General features: G+C 30.3%; 1 long non-coding RNA gene across 1 annotated transcript; it reads right to left on the bottom strand.

Moving 5' to 3' along the window:
* Positions 1-1,010: 1,010 nt before the first annotated feature.
* On the bottom strand, positions 1,011-2,601 carry LOC110427590 (uncharacterized). The gene is made up of 2 exons (XR_002446290.2): positions 2,039-2,601; positions 1,011-1,297 (listed from the first exon to the last, which is right to left on the bottom strand). It is a non-coding gene; the product is annotated as an uncharacterized LOC110427590 (long non-coding RNA).
* Between the last annotated feature and the right edge of the window lie 7,415 nt (positions 2,602-10,016).

The following is a 10,016-nucleotide window of genomic DNA, read 5'->3' as shown; positions in this document are numbered from 1 at the left end:
GATTTCAATAAATCACAAATTATGACCCTTTTTTTAATTGCATATTAAAACCCAATTGTGGTAAATCAAAACTGTCTATATACTTAGCCTCTGATACACCCAAATAACAGATTGAAACCTTTTTTAAAATAAGGATTATGTATATGAAGTACAGCAATGCTAGTATAAATGAGCGTTACAAAGTTTAATTGCACAAAACAACACTTGTCCTTACTAATCTAACAAGTGTAAAACATAATTAGTTATATTAAAATATATATAAAAATTAAAAAAAGGGTTACAAAGTTTAATTAATATTTTTATATTAAAATATAAAAATTATATTAAAACATAATTACAAAGTTTAATTGCACAAAAACACTGGAAGCATTACACTTCAACACGTTCTTGTTTTGGATCGAGACAAACCAAGATTTACTTCGAAGCAGGTTTTAGGTCTCCGATACCCACAGGTGTTATAATTTATAATAATAACATAATTAGTTATATTAAAATATATAAAAATTAAAATAATTAATAAAATATCTACTTATTCTTATATACCTAATAAATATTTATTTTCTCTCACTTCTATATCTTTATTAATTTTCAATTATTTATTTAATTTTTCATTAAAAATATATAAAAATTAAAATAATTAATAAAATAATATATTTTCTTAACTCCCTAATCATATATTTAATAAATTTTAATTTTTTATGACTTTTCGATTCCCTACTATCAATTCTCCACTAAAGATATTATAAATTTAAAACTAATTTTATATATACATACTTTTTTTTCAATTTAAAATATTCATTTATCAACTTCCTTTTCTCATTTATTGTTCTTTGTTTATTTTAATAAAAAACTTTTTTTTAAATTTAATAAAAAAACCTTATTTAAATATTTAACTTTAAACTTCTGATTAAACCATCCCTGCCTGTATTTTTTTTTTTGGTATTTGAATTTTGAGATGCTTTTTTTTTCTCCTTTTCTTGTACACTATTTTCCAAGCAGTTCAAAACATCTTTAAAGTATTATCTTGTTGAGTTGTATTGCAAATTTACAATATCTTTAGGCAAGTTTAATGCAATAATACATACGAATGACCTATTGAGTCAAATATTCAAAGCAAAAGAAAAGACTTTAAATGAGAAGCTGGTGAGTTGAGTGGCATTTCCAGACCTAGTTGGCTCCCGAGTTTTACCATGATGACTCGCTCCAACTTGACTCGATCGACCTCACATAACCCTCTCCACATCTACGGCACCTTCCATCTCGGTCGTCGGATTCTCATCACAAATCTCTTCCCCTCCTACACCCGTTATGAAATTCATATCACATCATTAAATAGACAAAAATTTAAATAACAAAATAACTGTACGATTATGTGTCCGACCACAGATATTATTTTAAGATAGATTATCTATTTTCAATATTAATGCATTAAAATTGAATTATAAGATAATTTACCTTAGTTTTTAATGTTTAAATTTACAAAATTAATAAATTTAAAATATTTCTATCTTTTAAAAAGATCATAAAATTTAAAAAATAATTAAAATATTCTGATTCTCTATAGGTTTATTTTTACTGTTATATATATATATATATTACTAATTTTAAATATTTATAAAAACTCAAGTATATATTATAAAAAAACCAAAATATAATATTTTTATGTTATCCAAATAAAAGTATTTAATCTTTTGTTTAATTATATAAGTAAGTTAAAAATAACAAATTTTCAATAACAAACTTGTGATGATTAATTTTATTTTTAATTGAATAAAGAATTTTTTTAAATTAATTAGCACAAATCCGTCACTATTTTTGTCACAAAAATATATATTTAAAGGTCTAAAATGATGAGAAATTGTTAAGATTTCCGTAGTTGCTCGGATTTCCACCGGCCTCCGGCGATGACTTGTGCTCAAATCCAAAATTGTGTGCAAGAAGAAACTTGTGCAAACATACAAAACATCAAAACGAACTAGGAAATCTGAAATTCCATATAGAGAAACGAGAAATTTGACAAGAGAATATTTTCTCTTACTTGTTTGAAGCTCGAGAAAGTCGAAGAATCAATTGGAATCCTGGTTCTGCATTGCTTTCAACTCTGATTCAAACATGAGAAGGCACACAAGTTTCGAGCAGGGCTGGCATAAGAAATGAACCACATGGAACAGCACAAACAATTAAAATGGCCCAAATCAGAGAAGTGAATAATCTGGGAGCAGAGTGAGCAGATATTGAGGCTTGTGTTCACACCCGAAGTTTTCTTCCAGCAATGAACTCTACCGCAAGACCATTCACCTCCCTGATTGGGCCAATTTTCGGCTGTTTCATGATGTTCATTTCTATTACCAGCTCAATCTGCTAAGTGAGCTTCGTGAGCAAGAAAAGAAAGAAGGTAAAGACGTTTTAGTAAGACGGTTTTTGGTTCCAGAAAGTGCGATAATAATTTCTCCACTTGTCTTTTCCAAAGAATACGTTGAACAAACGACAACTGAGACTCGCGAGCATCGAGTGCTTTTGGCTCGAAGTCACGGGGGTCGAGCGACCAAGCTGAAATATATTATCTTGTATATTTCTAGTGGAGTTGTGGACCAACTTTATTGTGTGCAACACAGCAGATAAGATGGACACTAGTGAGTTGCTTTTTTTCTTTTTTATAGAAAGATAGCACTAATTGTTTGGTAAATGCCACATCACTCTTTATTGAAGAAAGACTGATCTTGACTTTTTAACCCAAAATAGGTGAAATATACTATCTTTGTTGCAAATTAAATGTATCTTTTTGACTATATGTGTACAAGAGTCGGGTAAGTGTCCTTTCTTGCAAGCTCAGCCTAGATTGGGTTTGGGCCTAACATTTTATCCGGTGCTTGTTAGCAAAGAAACTAAATATTCTTCTAATATTTCAACTTAAATTTGTCCGGTGCTTGGTTTTTATAATATTACTGTTAGACTAGTTCTCTATTTTGTTTGGCCTTTACACTAGCTAGATGTTGATAATGCATTTACAAGGGGATTTATCTGAGGAGGTTTACATGAAACATTTTCCAATGTTTGCTGACAAAGAAAAGACCAGATTATGTTTACAAGTTGGAGAAGGCAATTGATGGTTTAAAACAAATAACTAGGACTAATACTTTGCATCAGTTCCTGTTTGTTGTCCTATGGCTTTCTGAATTTGATTGCCAATACATCCTTATTTGTGCTTCATCACAATGTTGTTATTGCTATAGGCTTGTTTATGTTAATAAGTTCTCTCTCAAAGACTTGGGAACATTGAATTATATTTTAGGTGTAGAGCTAGATCATTCCTCATTCTCATGGTCTATTCTATCCCAACACAAGTACATCAATGATATTCTTGCTCAGACCAACATAGATGGTGCTAAGGACACCAACACCCCTCTGTCTACATATGTGTATCTTTCCTTGCTTGATGGATCAAGTGCAAATTGATGTTAACGAATATAAAAAGAAAAATAGTTGATTTTGTTGGGAGTTGGATCGAGCTTTTTGGATAAATTTTCTTTTCCCTTTCAAATTGACAAGCTTGCTTTATGAATCTTCCTATGTGCTCCAAACGTGCATATAAAAGCTGTTGCAAAATAGTGTATTTAATAAGATTCAAACATTTCACATTTTCAAGATACATGAAAGGTGAATGCCTTATATATGAAAACACACTGTGAGCTTGTTGCAAGCAAGAAAAATAAAGTGGGCTCGCGCACATACAAGATTAAGCCAGACCTTGAGAAATTTCAAATTTTTCCCCCTACGCGTGAATATACAAGTGGCCTGTGCCCCCAATGAACTTTTGTACATTGGTATTATTTTTTTTAAGTTTTTAGCCTTGATTGAATCATACTCAAACTCTACCTAGCTTACCTGGTTTTGCTCCAATGTTTATATGACCAAAGCCTACAATAGATACCTAACTCAATTTACAAGTTGACTAGGTTTTTCTCTAACTCCTTGAGTCTTTTTCTCAACTCCCTAATCTGGTTCAATGGTCACCTTATTTGGTGCAATGTTTACCTCACTCTATGCCTAGAAATACAGCCTCATACCTTCATTCTCAACACACACCAAAGCTTTTCACATTCTGAGCTTTCTTTGCTTATCTTCTTCGCCTCCTTTCTTCAATAGCTGGGTTCTTTTTTTGTTTCTGTTGTTCCTGTCATCCCTTAATAGTTTGTGCAAACTATTACGGAAGGGTCTGTTGAATCTTGAAAAATAACTGCTATAGTCCTTTTACACTGAGTTTCATACTCCGAAGGGATAGAAATTATCTTTAAAGACAGTGATACTACACCTCAGACTTTTATTACTATTTTTACTTATTTTATTTTATATTCCTTATTTTCCATAATCTTTTTTGAACAATCTTAAAGATAATAGATTCTCACGTTGATAATGCTGCTACCACTATTTCTACTACTTCCTCTGGCCCTACTACCACCACCATTGTCAATGGTTCCACCATGGCTCCTACTGCATTGACCGTTCCTCCTATGCCTTCGGCTTCATATGCCAAACCATTTTCAGATATTTTCAAAATAGAAGTTTTTGATGGCAGAAACTTCAAAAGGTGGCAAGAGAGGACTTTTTCAATCCTTTATGTTCAAGGGGTGGCTTTTGCGCTAACTGATTCCAAGCCAGATGATGTCAAGATGTTGGAACCATGGATGAATGCAAATAAGGTATGCAGCCATACAATTATTAGCACACTTTCTAATGAGCTATGTATACAATCCCTATAAGGAAGTAAAGCAAATATAAGAGTCAATGATTGCTAAATACACTCCTGAAGATGTTAGGAAACAGAAGTTCATGATTGGCAACTTCTATCGTTGGAAGATGACTGATGATAAGGACATCAATAATCAAATCAATAAATACCATAAACTAATGGATGATTTGAAGACTGAAAAAAATAACTTGCAAAAAGAGTTCATTGCTGGGTTACTGATTGAGAAGCTACCAGAATCTTGGAATGGATATAAGCAACAACTAAAGCACAAGGAAAAGCAATTGTCACTTGCAGATTTGATTGTTTACATCATCATTGAAGACACAACTCGAAGGGAGATAAAAGCCTCCAAAGCTAAGGAAGTTGCAACAAAAGCCAACTTAGTACAAGGCAGAACCTAGCGTCAACAAAGGTATCCCTACAAACCTGATCATAAACCTAAAGCTTCTTATCCCACTTTCAAAAAGAAAGGTAGTTGCTTTGTTTATGGAAAACCAAGGCATCATGCAGCACAATGCAGGAAAAAAGCAAAGGGAAATGACAAACCTGTTAATCCAATAATCAACTTGGTCAAAACAGATGAGTCCGATGATGTAATTGCTGTAGTCATTTCATAAGTAAATATGGTGGCCAGTGTGAAGGACTGGGTGGTAGACTCAGAAGGTGCTACCAAGTCTATTTGTGCAAACAGAAATGCCTTTACCTCCTATACTCCAATAGAGGAAAGAGAAGAGACAATATACCTTGGTGATTCCCAAACTGCTCAAATTCTTGATAAAAAAAAAGTTCTTTTCAAGCTCACATTTGGCAAGACCCTAGCTTTGAATGATGTTCTTCATGTTTCGAATATAAGGGCAAACCTAGTATCTATGGCCTTATTAGGCAAGGTTGGGGTGAAAGTGTCATTCGAATCTGACAAGATCGTTGTGACAAAAAATAATGTATTTGTGGGTAAGGGTTATTACAATCAGGAACTCTTTCTACTTAACATTTCTAATGTTTTGAATGCAAATGCTAGTTCTTCAACTTACATGATTTATTCTATTGATTTATGGTATGATAGATTAGGACATGTTAGCATTCCCTACAATAAGAAAATGCAATCACTTGATTTAATTTCTAATATTAAAAATGGATGCTCTAATAAGTGCGAAATATGTGTTGACACGAAATCAACTAAGAAACTTGTATTTCAATAAATAGAGAATCAGAATTATTAAGTTTAATACATACTGACTTAAGAGATCTAAAATAAACTATAACTAGAGGTGGTAAGCAATACTATGTTACATTTATTGACGAATATTCTAGATTTAGTAAAGTTTATTTACTTAGGCATAAAGATGAAGCTTTTGAAATATTTATTAAATATAAAGTTGAGGTAGAAAATCAATTAAATAAAAGGATAAAAAGAGTTAGATCAGATAGAGGGGGAGACTATGTACCTATAAATGATATTTGTGAAAAAAAAAGGAATAATTCATGAAATTACGCCTCCATATTCTCCTAAATCAAATGGTGTGGCAGAAAGAAAAAATAGAACATTAAAAGAAATGATCAACTCTATGCTTGTTAGTTCTAATGCACTTGAAAATTTGTACAGTGAAGCTTTATTATCTATATGTCATATTCAAAATAGAATACCTTATAAGAAAACTAGTAGGACACCTTATGAATTATGGAAAGGTTATTCTCCTAATTTAAAATATTTGAAAGTGTGGGGTATCTAGCTAAGGTAATGCTTCTTGAATTTAAGAAGAGAAAATTTAATTCTAAGACATCTGCTTGCATGTTTATTGGTTATGTTGAGCATAGTACTTAAGGGTTTACGTACAATTAGAGGTGTTTATGAACTGAGTTTAACTCAAACTAATCTTTTTTAAAGTCAAGTTCGAGTCATTTGCATATTATTATATTATTTAAATATTTTTAAAAGATATTTTATATTTATATAAAACTATACTAATTTATAAACTGATGCACAAAAAAGTTATTGTATATAGATCTTGTTATCGTACCTTTTGAAATGGAGTACTTGTTATGTTAAATCTTGATTTTTTTATTTTTGGTCAATGATTAATATTTTTTTTTCTTTATAGGGAGACTTTCACCAAGCTTTTGAATTATACGAAGAGATGTAATTCTCCACACTCATAAATATTACCTATCATTTTAAGATTTAGATCAAAATATTAAAATTAGAGTCTCTAGTATTTATTTATATGCAATTGACTTCATTTCAGTCAAATGATGATTGATGATATTTAATCAATGTGTAAATTATTAGAGGTGTCTATTCGTTTGTAAGTTGTAACCAACTCCAACCCTCTACTTTTGTTCTTTTTAATCAAATATGTTTATATAATTAATAATTAACTAATTATCATTAGTTAAAATATTTTTTTATCTTTTTTATATTCACGTGATACTATCGTTGAGAGTGAAAATGTCATGTAACATTATTATCATGTCACGTGAACAAACCATACATTATCTAGTAACATATTAGTACGTCACGTTAACAACATATAACATAAAACTGACTTGTAAAAATTTATTTGATTTAAAATAAAACAATAATTCAAAAGTTCTTTTAAGTATTATGCCTTATTAAAATTAGTTGGAACTTGGTGAAGATATTGGAACACTAAGTCAATGGTTCAACCTTGAATTAATAGTAGAATAGTATACTCTTTTATTTAAATGTATTTTTACAAATAATACCTAGTTATACATGTAAATAATAAATATTTTAAGAATATGCACAAATATAATATTCTACTTGATGATTACAAAGATTTATCTGGCAACCTATTAGTAAAATTTAAGCGGTTTTCATTTAATTTAATTTTTTTGAATTGAGTCAAAACCCATTTAACTAGGTCAATAATAGTTCAATACCAAAAAAAATTGGAAAAAAAAAAAACTTGTGGGCTGGACTATGTTTAAAGGATCTAACATAAGAACCCAACTTGTTTCATGATCGAAGTAATCGGTTCAATCAATCTAACCATTGATTAGATTTAATAACTTTAGATATGAAGGTAATGAACTTGAGCCAACTCGAACTTTCCACAAAGGTAACGATTACAATCAATTGTTTAAGTTCAATTGGCAACATTCTTGAACTTACTCGTTTATTTTCGAGATAAGTTCATGTCAACTCGAACTTTCCACTATGTTCATCAGATTCAACTTGATCACTTCTCTATTTGGGATCATTCATGAGGGAGATGGCAATGGGTTGTGGTCTAACGGATCATTCCGAGACCTAAACCCGACTTGACTCTTTCGAAACGTTTCGATCGATCAAGATCATATCTGATCAAGGTACTTCGATTTTCACAATTCAACTCCAACCAATCTGCATCCGATCAAGATGGATCCGGATGAAATTGGGTAGAAGTGTGCTTATCTTGCCATCCTGCTCATGAAATTGGATCAAGTCTCAAGGCTTTTCTTCGAACAACTATCTCATATAACAACAGAAATAGTAAATGAAGATGCATGGAAAAAACAAATGAAAAAGAATAAAGAAGCATTCCAGAGGAAGTTTCTTAATCTATACCAGTTGCTCCCGTGGCCTTCCACCATTCTCTTGTTTCTTTTCACAATCTCCCCTTCCTCCTTTTCTGGTAGTCTTATTAGCTTAGTGCACGACTCTGCTTCTAGTATAAACCGTACTCTTTATACAAAATCAAGCAATCTGTTGGGATCCTGCCGAAGAGGCTCTTTCCACGAAACTTCCATAAAAAGATAATACAAATTAGAAGAGTTGACGCACAAGTAAAAGTAGGGCGCTTTATTGAAAATAGAAAAGCGTCGACGCGGAAAACTGCTTTGGAGAAAGGCAGTCGCAAGGGTCGTGCGGTTACGTCCAATATGAGTTATGAAATCGACAGAGTCGGGCGTTGGAGACGATTCACTGCCACCAGTAACAAAAGATAATTCTATTATCGAATATTTTTATGAATATTTATATATATATTATATAATATATATTTAAATTTAAATATAAATTAGATTTAATAAAGATTAAGATTCAATCCATCGATCTAATTTTTTAATATTATTTTTATTTTATAAATTTAATTTAGATAAAAAGTTATTAATTTATAAATAGGTCTCTTAGCTTCATTTGTAAATACACACTTAAATAAAATCTTCTTATTCCTTTTAAATATTTTTTTTATATTTCTCTATTATTCTTTTAAGATTTATTTCATAATACATTATCAACATGATTTTCTAATCTCTAAAGCCTTAAAATAATTTCAGTAATTAGTCTTTGATTCCTAGCTTTAGCAAATCAAGTAAGTGTTCGTATTACTTTGTTTTCATCATCTTCAATCTTTAAAAAGATTCTAATGGTTGGTTTTTAATTTCTAGTTTTAGAAAATCAGGTAAGTGACTTGATATGTTTTCATTCCCTAAAATGTCAATTTTAATATGAATTTTACTATCATGTAGTATATATTATATTTTGTCCTTTAATTGGAAAGTGAATTTGTTATTATAAAGCCATTAATGAAAAATCATGAATGTCCATTTTTTAAAGTGAATGTGAAAAATGAGCTATTAATAAAAAATCATAAATCTATCCATTCTTTAAAGTGAATGTGATATCATTTTTTTAGCATCAGAAGTAGATGGATAATCTTGTCACGAGAAGTGGATGAATACCTCAACTTACTAACCCACTAGAAGTGGATAACCTTTAAAAAAGTAGATGAATACTTTTTACTCAGCAGAAGTAGATAAATAATGAAAAGCTAAATAGAAAGAATAATAGGAATATAGAAAACGTATTGTCATTAATGTAGCATGAAAGATGATTGCTCATGTAATTATTGTACATCTTGAATTTTATCAAGTATCACTGAAAACTAAAATATATAAAATTGAGTCGCAAGTTGCTTTAGAGAAAGGCAATTACAAGAGTCGCTTAGTTGCATCCAATTTGAGTTATAAAATCAAGAGAGTTAGGCATTTGAGACGATTCACTGCCGCCAATAATAAAAGACAATTCTTAATACTTAATAAGTTTTAATTTTTGTGACAAAAATAATATGAGATTTTATTATTGTAATTATATTTACATCTACATGACTTTTACATGATTTTTTTTTCATTCTTGATCAAATGTGAATTTTCTTTTTTGCTATTAAATCTTGTTATTTTCCATTTTTCTAAAAACAAAAAGGTAAGTAATAAAAGTAAAATTTCAGCAGGGTCTAAACAAAAATAATCTAATACATATTAAAAA

Source organism: Theobroma umbraticum, unplaced genomic scaffold (assembly GCF_002168275.2).
Source record: "Theobroma umbraticum cultivar Fairchild unplaced genomic scaffold, ASM216827v3 scaffold_106.0, whole genome shotgun sequence".
Lineage (NCBI taxonomy): Eukaryota > Viridiplantae > Streptophyta > Magnoliopsida > Malvales > Malvaceae > Theobroma > Theobroma umbraticum.
This window is presented reverse-complemented; position numbering and strand designations above follow the sequence as displayed.